This window comes from Triticum aestivum, chromosome 1A (genome assembly GCF_018294505.1).
Source record: "Triticum aestivum cultivar Chinese Spring chromosome 1A, IWGSC CS RefSeq v2.1, whole genome shotgun sequence".
Taxonomy (NCBI): Eukaryota; Viridiplantae; Streptophyta; class Magnoliopsida; order Poales; family Poaceae; genus Triticum; species Triticum aestivum.
In genome coordinates this window covers 425,215,544-425,229,412 of record NC_057794.1, presented here as the reverse complement: position 1 = coordinate 425,229,412, position 13,869 = coordinate 425,215,544, and positions in this window count along the sequence as shown.

Sequence of the window (13,869 nt, the reverse complement as noted above, 5' to 3'; positions counted from 1 at the left end):
TTTAAATGCTACTGTCTTATAAAAAATATTACTGTTATTATTTAAACAAGTTTGAACATATTTAAACACAAATAAGTATCAAACAGCTTTTTAAATGCTAAAAAAAATTTGTGGAGCCTGGGAGTCGAACCCAGGACCTGCTGGTGTGAGAACTGGTTGTTGACCAGTCGAGCTAGTAGAGGGGACTTGATGTGGATCAGTTCTGGTGGTACATAACCTGTTGGCTCGAGTTGAAATTAAAAAAAACTACTAATGGCACACCACGGTGAGGTGCGCCATTAGTATGGATATACTAATGGCGCACCACCGTGAGGTGCGCCATTAGTATTGTGCCTTCGCCCGATCCCCCCTTCCCTCTCCCCCTTCGCCCGGTCCCCCCTTCCCTCTCCCCCTCGCCAGTTCCCTCTCCCTCGCCCTCTCCCTCCCTCGCCCTCGCCCTCTCCCTGATCCGCCGCCGCCGCCGCCGCTGCCCTGACCCACTGCTCGCCCCTCGCCCTCGCCCTCTCCCTCCCTCGCCCTCTCCTCGCCTCCCCTTTCCCTCGCCCTCTCCCTCGCCCTAGATCCCCTTCCCCTCTCCTCTCCCGACGCCGCTGCCCCGCCGCCCCGACGCCGCCCCGACGCCGCCTCGACCCTGCCCCGACACCGCTGCCCCGCCACCTCGACGCTGCCCCGCCGCCTCGACGCGACCCCGCCGCCCGGACGCCGCCCCGTCCACACCACCGTCGCCGGAGCACCACCACCACCACCCGTCGCCGGAGCATCCTTATCCTCTCTGACCGCCTCCTCCACCCCGGCCCGCTCCTCCAAGGCAAGCTACCGCCCCGACCCCTATCCCCTTCCCTCCTCCCATCCCATCTCCATATGTTCATAGTGTGAGATTGATCCAGATTGCAATTATGTGTTGTTGGTGAAGTGTTTTCTGTGTGAACTAGGAATGTTAGAAGGATATGATGTGGTTGTATCAGTTTCAGCATGATGATTCTCATCAACTTGCACCTGGTCATAGTCCAGTAAATGCATGGCAGTGTTTTGTTCAATTATATTATATAAGAGTGACTCGTGTAGTATAAGGCCCCATTTGGATGCAAAGTATTTTCAAAGTATTACTAGAATACCACAGTTTTTTGAAAAACTGTAGTTTAGAATACTTAGAGGTGTTTGGCTATACCAAAAACTGTAGCTTCATAAACAGAGATATTATTGATACTGTGGTTTTTTTGGAGTATTAAAAAAAGAGGTTCGGACCTCTTTTTTCTCAAACTGAGGAAAACTCGTTCGTGTCATCCACTCGTTGACTACCATACATCTTGGTCTGTAACCATAACTAGCCATACTGCAGTATGGTTTCATAGTATTGATTCATTCCTCTCCAAGGCATGCACCACCAGGATACTGATTCATATTCTTTGTAATTAGCTACGGCCGATCAAGTCTCCAACTTCCTAGAAAAGATCATACAACGTTGCATGCAGCCGGGTGGTCATTAGTGATCTGGTCGTGTAGCTCGGTAGGTGTATGAAGCTAGATTAAAGTTGTGTAACTATTGGTCAAAACTACAGTAAAACAACACCAACCAAACATATCGGTAGTTTTTCTAAAGCTGAGAAAATTGCAGCTTTTTAAAAACTGTAGTATTCATTGCACATGCATTGCAATATCGATGTTTTGAAATACTACAGTATTTTAAAAACTGCGCTGCCAAACTAGGCCTAAATTGTAATGGTCAAGTAGCTGCATACAGCTGCATGCCATTATCTCATAAGAGTGACTCGTGTAGTATGAATTGACAGTGTGATCTAAGTACCATGTGTGTAATTGGGTATGCTTATATGATTTCTGGCACATTTCCTGTACCTACAATACAAATTTGTGAGCATAGCTTCTGTTGTCAATGCAAAAAACTGTTCCTTGTAATGTACATACTCATACTGCATCTTTTGGATTGTTCATTTCTGTTTATCTTGTGCCGATGCTACTTAGTATGTACTCACATCTTCATGCTGGAAGGATAATACTGTAGGTAGACCATTTACTATTTTTCATTTTTGAATATGGCTAACTCTGCTTCCCCCGGCCCAATCTGCATATCCTCTGTTCTGAGCATAATTTTTTTGCCATATCCTTTTCACACCTGGCATCTGCCATTGTAACTTCATACTGATGTAACATGTGAATCTGTTGGTCCTGCTTATTGTCTTTAAAGAAGTCAATGTACCTACCTATTTTTCTGCTATGTTATTATATTTGATCAGTATCAGTTGTGTCTCTCTTAAGAGACTCCTACCTTTTCTGACTCGAGTTGTTAACAACATTTCCATACTTCTGTTAGCTACAACATTTTTTTATTTGAATTTGGTACTCCATGAGTTTTTACTACTGCTAACATAGAGTATTTGCTACTAGTAAAACAAGGATTTTGTATAGTTTTTACTACTGCTAACACACAAAGTATTTGCTACTAGTAAAACAGGGATTTTGTATGCACTGCTACCTGATGAGTGCTTTCTTTGTACTATTTCACCTTGGCATGCATATGTTTATTTCACCTTAGACGGAAATGAGTGTTATCAAGGAAATGGTTTTAGGTAAACCAGCACATCTCATCAGTCTTTCTTACTCAATGTTATCATCTGCTTGGTTTTAGGTGATGGACTCATTTCCGGTGGTTGTTCTGCTTTAGTTTTCCTGATGTTGTTTCATGTTGGGTTCTGATTCGCTTTTCTGCTATTGTTTCTGTGGTGATGCAGACTTGTGGTGAAGAAGAGCAAGGCCAAGAAAGACTCCGACAAGCCCAAGCGTCGTCTTACTCCTCATGTGAGCCCCAGATTTGATTTGTTGTTGTGGTTCGATTCACTCAAAAGGGTGTGATAATTTTTCCTATGTTCATAGTGTGAGATTGATCCAGATTGAATGTTATGCATATCTTAAACATAGGAGTGTTAGACATAAAGCATGTCCAGCAGAACCTTTAGTGCATCTTTGCTCTTGTTCATTTAGTTTCAGTAAACAAATATTGCGAAGCATGACATGGCCTTTGTGAGCTCCTTTGTATAAAATGAAATGCAAGGTTGCTGATAATGTAACCCAGATCACACAGATCAATTTTTTTTCAATTTATGCAACTGCTGCTGCTGCTGCTGTACTACTTTGTGCCATGGACCAGTGCATGCATGCTGCTGCTGCTGCTGTACTACTTGTCAAGTGATGCTGCTGCTGCTATCTGCGAGCTGCTGCTGCTAGTTGTGATTTTGTCAAGTGATGCTGCTGCTACTTGTGATCTTCTAAAATGACCCCTTTCTCGTGAAACGTTGATTAATTTCCGTTTCGGTTGAGAAATGGGGCACTCCAAGGTCAAGAAAATTAGCAAAGGTCATGCCCAATTTTCTTAACCTAGAAGGTGCCCGATTCTCAACCGAAATAAAAATTAATTTGCTTTAGTGGTTGGATTAGTTTAGTATTTTTTTCACACACTCAGACACCCTTGCTTGCCATGTGTGTGAGAGAGATAGTGAGAGGAGACAAGAAGAAGTGGGTTAGGAAGATGTTGCCTGCTCATCAAAGCTAACCATCTCCCCCTTTTCACCCCTTTTCCTTTGTCTTTTGTGGGTTGCAAGGAAGCTACTGTCTTAGCTAGCTTAGCTTGTGCACAAATCCCAGTGTTACAATCTAGAAAATTAGCCTGCAAAGATGAGGTCCCATGCTGGCTGTACCACTGCATCATGCAACAGTGCCTTCAAGATCCAAGGCAATATCACAAACATCATAGGCAATTTGACCAAACTCACAACCTTGTATCTTTGCAGCAACCAACTTTCTAGACACACCCCTCAAGAACTAGGTTGCCCTGAGAACGTGGACTTGGACCTTAGAAACAACACACTAACAGGTTCTATCCCAAAACACCTAGGCAATATCACAAACATCTCTCAATTGTTCCTTGACAATAACCAACTTTTTGGCGACATTCCTCGAGAATTAGGTTATTTGGTCAACTTAGAGATCTTGTTCCTTGACAATAACCAACTTTTTGACCAAACTTTGTTTCTATTTAGAGAGAAACATGGCCCATAACGATGAGGCCGGGGGTTCGGGCGGCAAGGCATTCTGGGAGCTGTCCCAGGAGATGGAGGAACAACCTCACTTGTATGAGGCCGCCGCCTTCCCCACCGATCCTGAGACCACAGATGGTGCCGCCGAGGATGACCACACTGATGCCACCACTGATGGTGTCGCCGAGGATGCCACCACTGATGATGGCGGCGCACGCACAGAGGGCAGCCAACCGAAGAGGCAACGGAAGGACCGGCGCCCGATCGTGCTCCGCACCCTCAAGGAGGAAGTTACTGAAGTGGACTCCAACGGGAATCCAACGGCGCCCGAACGAATAGTCAAGGGGTACTCGCTTCAGCTCAGGTGCATTGTCCGGAGCACCGTCTCGATCAACACCAAGAACCTGAGGCATCCTGACCCAGGGAATTTGCGCCACCTCCTCTTCACGAAGCTGCACGAACGATACAAGTTCCCCGCTGAATTTGAAAACACAAGCCTCAAAGGGAATAAAGTGAACAATGCTGCCCTCACGAAGATGAGCAAGGCCCTATCTACTTGGAAAAGCAATGTGAAGAGATTGATCGAGAAAGGTGAGAGTTATCAGAAGATCAAGGAGAAAAATCCTTCGATCACCGAAGATGACTACAACGACTTCAAGATGAATTGCTCGAGCACCGCAAGCTCCCAATCAAGTGAGTGGGGGAAACAAATGCGGGAGCTGAACATAGGGGAACACACACTCGTTCCCGGCGGTTACAGAGTGGCGGAGCCTATATGGGACAAGGAGGACGCGGACCGTGCCGAGCAAGGCCTACCGCCCCGCTTCGAGAAATACAGCGGTAACAAGCAGACTGGGAACTATGTCAGGGCCCGGTACAAGGAGGACCCGATAACAAAGGAGCTTACCACGGATCCGAAGACCAGGGCGCTTGAGCTTGTTCTGGTAAGGAATACACCCCCGCGTAATTAGCTCCATATGGTTGCATTCTAATTAATGAAGCCAAATTTCTAAATGGTTCACATTCCTTCCGTAGGCGACTGAAAGCAGTAGCGCGGAGTCGACTAAGAGCAACCCTTGGGACACCACTCTAAATAGGGGGTTGAATGTAATGAAGAACAAGGATAAGCTCAGTAAGCCGACGTCAGCTGGTCGTGTGGCCGGCAAAGGCTTGTCGACAAAATGGGGGTCATACTATACCGCTGGTGTGCGAAAGGAGAAAAAGACCAGCTCGGAAAGCCAGGCGCGAGAGGTTCAAGAACTCAAGGCACAGGTGGCGCGGATTCCGGAGATTGTCCAAGAGCAAGTGGAACAACGACTCGGAGCGACGATCACTGCCCTTGTGCCTACCTTGATCTCGGGGTTGAGTGCGTGGATTGCGGGCGGCCAACAGGGGCCTCCCCCGATTCCTAGCTTCACGGCCAGCAACTCGCATAATGCGATGGCGGGGCCATTGGTGCCTCAGGCGGAGGCGGCATTGGTGTCTCCGACGCCGGCACGGGAGCTTAATGCACCCGGGTGTACGCCGGCCGGCACCTCTTCAGCAAGCGGCCCCTCCGTCAACTACACGCCCGCCGTTGGCGGTGCCTCGACATTAGCCGAGCTCGACGCCATCATCACGGTAACTAATTAAGCCTCTCTCGGCCGAGGACTTCATCTCCTTGCCTTTGACTGGGCATCCCTGACGCCCTACATGTTTTCGCAGGGCGCCGCCGACGTTCCGTGCACTCTCCTCCACTTCGTGAACAACGAGTTGGTCGATGTCGCCAAGGGCAAAATCGTTCAACCGGGCAACCCCTTGTTCCACGGTACCCAGATGCCACCCAACTTGTTTAGGGTTCAACTGGTTCGGGTGCTGCCAGGCTGCGACGACTTGTTACCTCCGATTCGACCCGTCGGGGCCGACGATGAAGACATGATGACCCTCAGCGCCTGCCTGAGCTGGCCCCTGCTTTGGCCGAAGAGCCAGATTCATTTGGGGGCGGGGGACACCACCCCAAAGACAACACCGCCAGTCGTGCCGGCGCCAAGTCGGCCCCATGGCAAGACCGCCGTAACGGTGCCGGACATCCCTATGCCACTGGATCCAAACATGCATATGGCACAGGATCAGAACGACGACGACGACGACGATGATACATTTGGCAACGTCGATCAGTACTTTGCCGAGCATGGGTACGATGGCGACTTCATGGGGCCTCCTTCTCAAGAACCAAACCCAACAAAAGACGTGTGTGATCTAGCTCGTACCGCGGAGAAGCCAAGTTGCAACAGGCGCCGTCTGGCGTTCAGCTCTCAGGAGACGCCTCCAGCTGCCGACTTCACCGAGCCTCAGATAGGCGAGGTGCGAAATATTATCAGCCCCAACACACTCAAGAAGGCGGTCTGTGAGCAGAACTCGGTCCCATTACAGGAGAAGAAGAAGGCACGCAAAAGAAAGACTAAGACGGGTGCGAGCCAGCCGGCACCGAGTACGATCCGTGCTCAGGACGGGCCACCTTCACCGCAGGATATCTCGAGGAGGGTGCATGTGGCGGGTAGGGCGATGCTACCGACAAATATGCTCAATGCTGCAACCGGTGCTATGCGGAGTCTACATGACAGTGTTCTTGCTTTGGAGAAGCGGCGTCTCAGGGAGAAGGATGTGGCATACCCGGTTTTCGCGGCCAAGGTGCCAGAGGGCAAGGGCTTTGTGGATAACTCCATCGGGCGTACGATCGTCCTGCGTTTTGATGACATCCACGCTATGTTGAACCTTCATCCGCTGCACTACACCTTCGTTCGGCTATTTTCGCTGAGTATGGAGATGCGGATCATTCGCGACAAGACCCCGGACATCGTGATAGTCGACCCCTTCTACATGCGTGCCAAGATCTTGGGCAGCGCTGGGGACCGGCAAGTCGCGAGTTCTTACCTCAAAGGCGTCATTCTGGCAAACCAAGATAAGGATAACTTCCTCGTGCCTTACTTTCCCGAGTAAGTCCTCCCCTCAACCGGCCCGTAACATATGAATTCTTACATTTCGATCGTTTTTCTTTTAACATTCCGTGTTTTCTGCAGTGACACACGTTGCACGCTCATCCTCCTAAGCCCCAAATATTCCATGGCCACGTATTTCGACCCGGACCGTCAGTCGAACGTAGACTACACAAATGTCAACAAGGTTCTTGATGATGTTCTCCCCGGCTACGCCCAATCTGGAGGCACCTTCACCAGGCCTATTCGTAAGTACGGCAAGCACGTGTTCTCCCACAATACGACGTTCTGCTGCATCAAGCAGCCGCCTGGCGGTCAGAAGGGTGCCTACTACGCCATCCATCACATGCGGGCGATCGTACGGGACCATCATCAACTTCTGCTACCGAGTAAACTCAAAGATTGGGCCACGAGCGTGTCGGCAATCCAGGACACGGACCTCCGACAAGAATTCTTTCGCATCCAGTCGGAGTTTGCGGAAATCATCCATCAAGATGTCCTTCGTACCTCGGGGCAGTTCTACCTCAGAAATCAACCGTCCAACAGTGACGTCGACACAATGCTACAAATGCAGGATGACAACGCCCGTTCTTTCATGACTCCCACGATAGACGGCGGCTTCATCCACGCTCCGGTCCCTTGAGTCGAGTTGTCTAGTTCTGAAACATCGATTGGCTCATGTTGTAATTAAACTTTAATGAACTTGTAGTATGTCTCTTTGGTTTCGAGAGTCGTTCAACTTAGATGTAATCGATGCTATTAATGTCTTGCTTTTCTCTTCCGATTGTTCTGTTGCATAATTATATATTGCTTATGTATTGTCTGTGAATTGGTACTAACGTTTCGTTTGGCTAGTGCATAGCGATGCCGACGTATGTCGTGTACAAGGGTAAGGTTCCCGGAGTCTACGATGACTGGGAGGAGTGTCGGAGACAGGTTCACCGATTCAGCGGTAACAGTTACAAAGGGTACACCACTAGGGCCGACGCCGAATCTAGATACGCCCGCTATCTAGCGGGAGAGGGGAGGGAGCGTTGGAGGAACCGGATGAAGACGAGTTTCATCGTGATGATGCTCATCGTGATGACCGTAGCTCTCTTCTATGTGATGGTAGTTTAGATGATCGATATCGACTTGTAATGTGAAGACAAACTCGCTACTCGCGGTCTCGAGACTTGTAATATAATGTTCTATCTTTGTTCGGTCTTTTTAATTCGGAGACTAATATGATGAATTGTATTCGGAGACTAATATGATGAATTGTATTCAAAGACTAATCTTCTATTGTATTCGATGAATCTGTTGTTGATGTGTGCTGTCTATATTTTGTCAAATTATACATTTTGTAACCTGTGCAAAAAACAGAAAATGAAAAAATAAAAAACCTAATATTCATACTAATGGCGCATCACATGACAGTGCGCCATTAGTATGACAGTGCATACTAATGGAGCATCACTGGGTAGTGCGCCATTAGTATGCCGCAGTTACTAATGGCGCATCCAGTGGTGGTGCGCCATTAGTATGCCAAAGCACCTGGGTATACATGGCCCCTGGGAGGCATACTAATGGCGCACGCTGGCCTATACTAATGGCGCACCCGCGGTGCGCCATTAGTATACCAGATACTAATGGCGCACCAGGTGGTGCGCCATTAGTAAAAATTACTAATGGCGTGCTATTAATGGCGCACCACAGATGCGCCATTAATGGCCATATTAGGTGCGCCATTAGTAGGGGTTTTTCTAGTAGTGAGAGGATCCTCAGGCATGATGAAGTCTTTGTTGCAAAGGCTTGTCTCCTCCTCGGAGGATGGATGGTAACTGTCATCCTCCGGGTCATCTTCTATGGCATGTTCGTCGGTGTTGTCTTGCCTGCTGTCGTGTTCCTGTTCGGATGTAGCCCCAACGGGGTTTTTACTGTTTTGGGCGTCGCCCGGAGTACTATTTTCTCCGGTGCCAATGTTGTCGTCCTTTGAGCGATGGGGCTTAGGGCGGCGCTTGGGCCACCGGCGCTTGGACTGTGTCTCAGAGGTTTTGTTCGCACCCGACTCTTATTTGACATCGCCAAATCCATTAGGTGTATCAACCATGTACACACCATACGAAGAGGTAGCCGTCCAACATCCAATGAATGGTGGGTCTTGGACTTGCTGCTTGTCGGCATCGTCGTCCATGCCGTTGATGTCTTCGGAGTCATAGTCAAGCACGTCGGTTAAGTCATCAACCGTGGCTATGAAGTGGGTGGCGGGTGGGAAACAAAATTCCTCATCATCCGTCTCTAGCTCGAACCGTACATACTTCGACCAGGAGTCCTTCTCCAAGGACAAATTCTTTAAAGATTTTATCACATCACCCAAAGGAGAGTGCTGGAAAACGTCAACCGCGCTAAACTTGAAGATCGATAACCGATCTAGCTCGGTGTCCGCGGGCGTACACAGTCCGGAACTTATAGCCGGAGACGAGTCCGAAGTTCCGTTGAAGCGAATATTGCAGGGCGTCAAGTCCATGTGCGGCTCCAATGCCGCGGACTCTAAGGCCTCGGATGGCTCAATATGCTTCGGCCCTAAGGTCATTGCAGCCGCAGGAAACATCTCCTGGGTGTGATCCGATGACAGATTTAAGTCACGTTCATCGGGATGAGGGGGAGCGATCGCCGCGGGCTCTGATCCCTAGAAGGTCAGGTCTCTGAGGATGTCTGTGGCGTATTTCAAGCTATCGAATCCGACTTGATGGCCAGGGGCGTAGCTGTCGATCTGCTCTAGATGGCCAAGCGAGTTGGCCTGCAGTACGAAGCCGCCGAATACGAAGATCTGTCCGGGGAGGAAGATTCCTCCCTAGACAGTATCATTATTGACGATTGAAGGGGCCATCGGACCTTTTGTCGACGGCATAGTGGAACTCTCAATGAAAGCACCAATGTCGTTGTCAAAACCGGCGGATCTCGGGTAGGGGGTCCCGAACTGTGCGTCTAGGATCGATGGTAACAGGAGATGTGGGACACAATGTTTACCCAGGTTTGGGCCCTCTCTATGGAGGTAAAACCCTACATCCTGCTTGATTGATATTGATGAATATGAGTGGTACAAGAGTGGATCTAGCACGAGATCGTAATGGCTAAAACCCTAGAAGTCTAGCCTATGTGGGTATGGTAATGAATATATGTGGGGTCCTTTCCGGACTATCCCCTTCGGTTTATATAGACACCAAGGGGATCTAGGGTTTACATGGAGTCAGTTACATAAGGAGGGATCTTCAGTCGCCAAGCTTGCCTTTCACGCCAAGTAGAGTCCAATCCGGACACGGTGCAGTCTACGGCCTTCATGTCCTCACGGCCCATCAGTCTGGCCCATAAATAACAGACCGGACGCCCGAGGACCCCTTGGTCCAGGACTCCCTCAGGCATCTCCAAGATTAGGCTTTTGGTTGTCCTTGAATTTTACATTGGGGTGCCTTGGGCATCCCCAAGATTAGGCTCTTGCCACTCCTTGTTCCGAAATCCATCAAATATTTACCCATAAACTTGAAAACTTCACAACACAAAACTGAACAGAAAATCTCATGAGCTCCGTTAGTATAAGAAAACAAACCACCACTTTAAGGTACTGTAATAAACTCATTCTTTATTTATATTGGTGTTAAACCCACTGTATTCCAACTTCTATATGGATCATACCCCCCGATACTAGTCATAGATTCATCAAAATAAGCAAACAACACACAAAAAACAGAATCTGTCAAAAACAGAATAGTCTGTAGCAATCTGTAGGTTTCGAATACTTCTGTAACTCCAAAAATCATGATAAATTAGGACATCCTAAATAATTTGTATATTGATCGAATGCAGTTGGAATCAGTATTTTATCACTCTCTTGTTAAAAATGAAAATTATTCTCGTGGGCGCGTACTTTCTGTTTTTTCCAACAAGATCAAATAACAATCATCCAAGAAGATCCTAAAGGCTTTACTTGGCACAAACACTAATTAAAACATTAAAGACACAATCATAATAGAAGATGGATGATTTAATTATTACTAAACAGGAACAAAAAGCAAGGAACAAAAATAAAATTGGGTTGCCTCCCAACAAGCGCTATCGTTTAACGCCCCGAGCTAGGCATAAAAGCAAGAATAGATCTAGGTATTATCATCTTTGGTCTTTTTAATAGGGTTTTGCTCGGATTTGGGAGGTTCCTTACGTTTCCCTTCATACCCGGAGATCTTTATATCTAGAGCATCCAACCGCTTATTACAAAGAGTGATCAACATATTCATGCGATGAAGGTTCCCACTAAAATTTTTAACGGGTTCGAGAGATTTTTGCAAAATTTTAGTCACTTCGCATATTTTCTCAACAACTTGGGTTCCCTCTTGAGTATGATGGAGTCCCTTTTGTGGGGGTAGTATTCCTACTATTCCCTATATAATCTCATACGCAGTATTGGGATCAACGTCAATAAAACTCCCTTTGGCAGAAAAGTCCAAGAGTTGTCTATGGGACATGGTTTGCCCAACATAAAAATTGCTAAGCAAAATCTTGAAATTCCCCCTATAGTGCAATTACGACAGGATTCTATCATCCGGTAGCAAGCATCCTTTAAGTTTTCTCCTTGTCTTTGTTTGAAGTGAAGAATTTCAAAATCGGGAGACAAAGGAAGAGAAGAAGGGCTCGCCATCAAGATGAAACAAACGATCTAACACACAAACACACGAGAGGCAAGCAAAAAGAGACAAATGGAAAAAGGGCAAACGGAAAAGAGGCAAATAAAACGTCAAGGGTGAAATGGGGGAGAGGAAAATGAGAGGCAAATGGCAAATAATGTAATGCGAGGGATAAGAGTTTGTGATGGGTACTTGGTATGCCTTGACTTAGCGTAGATCTCCCCGGCAACGGCGCCAGAAATCCTTCTTGCTACCTCTTGAGCATGCGTTGGTTTTCCCTTGAAGAGGAAAGGGTGATGTAGCAAAGTAGCGCAAGTTACCTAGTACCTGCACAAACAAACAAGAACCTCGCAACCAAAGCGATAAAGGGGTTGTCAATCCCTTCACGGTCACTTACAAAAGTGAGATCTGATAGAGAAAATAAGATAAACATTTTTGGTATTTTTGTTGTATATATTGAAAAGTAAAGATTGCAAAATAAGCAGCCACAAAAATAGCTAGTTTACGGGAAAATAATATGATGTAAAGTAGGCCCGGGGGCCATAGGTTTCACTAGTGGCTTCTCTCAAGATAGCATATATTACGGTGGGTGAACAAATTACTGCCGGGCAATTGATAGAAAAGTGCATAGTTATGATGATATCTAGGCATGATCATGAACATAGGCATCACGTCCGTGTCAAGTAGACCGAAATGATTCTGCATCTAATACTATTACTCCATACATTGACCGCTATCCAGCATGCATCTAGAGTATTTAGTTCAAAAGAACAGAGTAACACATTAGGCAAGATGACATGATGTAGAGGGATAAACTCAAGGAATATGATATAAACCCCATATTTTTATCCTCAATGGTAACAATACAATACATGCCTTGCTGCCCTGCTGTAACTAGGAAAGGACACCGCAAGATTGAACCCAAAGCTAAGCACTTCTCCCATTGCAAGAAATATCAATCTAGTAGGCCAAACCAAACTGATAATTCGAAGAGACTTGCAAAGATATCAAATCATGCATATAAGAATTCAGCGAAGAATCAAATATTGCTCATAGATAATCTTATTCATAAACCCACAATTCATCAGATCTCGGCAAACACACCACAAAAAGAATTACATCGAATAGATCTCCAAGAATATCGAGGAGAACTTTGTATTGAGATCCAAAGAGAGAGAAGAAGCCATCTAGATAATAACTATGGACCCGAAGGTCTGTGTGAAACTACTCACACATCATCGGATAGGCTATGGAGGTCATGTAGAAGCCATCCGTGATCGAATCCCCCTCTGGCAGATCGCCAGAAAAGGTTCCCAGATAGGATCTCACGGATACAGAAGGTTGCGGCGGTGGAAAAGTGGTTTCGTGGCTCCCCCGGATGTTTTCAAGGTATAAGAGTATATATAGGCGAAAGAAGTAGGTCGGTGGAGCTGCGAGGGGACTACGATGGTGGGGGCGCGCTGCCCTACCTCATGGCCGCCTCGCTGCTTCCTTGGCGTTCACTCAAAGACTCCTAGATTGCGTTTGTTCCAAAAAAGATCCTCGCAAAGGTTTCATTCTGTTTGGATTCCGTTTGATATTCCTTTTCTGCGAAACACTGAAATAGGCAAAAAAACAGTAATTTGCACTAAGCATTCGGTTAATAGGTTAGTCCCAAAAATAATATAAAAGTGCATAATAAAGCCCATAAACATCCAAAACATATAATATAATAGGATGGAACAATAAAAATTAGATACATTGGAGATGTATCAGCCTCATCCTCCACGGCGCCGGCGCTGCCTACCTCCTTGGCAAGCGCCGCTTCCGCCGCCCTGGCAGCGATGTAGTCTAGCTCCTCCTTGGTGGTGTCGCGGATGAGTAGCGGCTCGTCGCAGACATAGCCTTCCGATAAGTTGTTGAAAAACTTCTGCACTTTCTCTGCTGATGGCTTAGCCCAGGCCGGGTCAACACCGTGCGTGTTGAAGTCCGGCATCATGGCGATTATGGCGGACTGGCGAGAGTTGTTGCTCAGTGGGACCACTCCCGCCAGCATCCCAAACAAGGGCCCCTTGACGGCCTTGCTGGTCCTCTCAGCCCTACCGTTGTCATCCACATTGAGCTAGAAGAGCCTCTGGCAAAAATTGGCATGCCCCAGCACCATGAGTTATGCTTCAGGCTAGGCCGGAGCCTCATGACATCGGC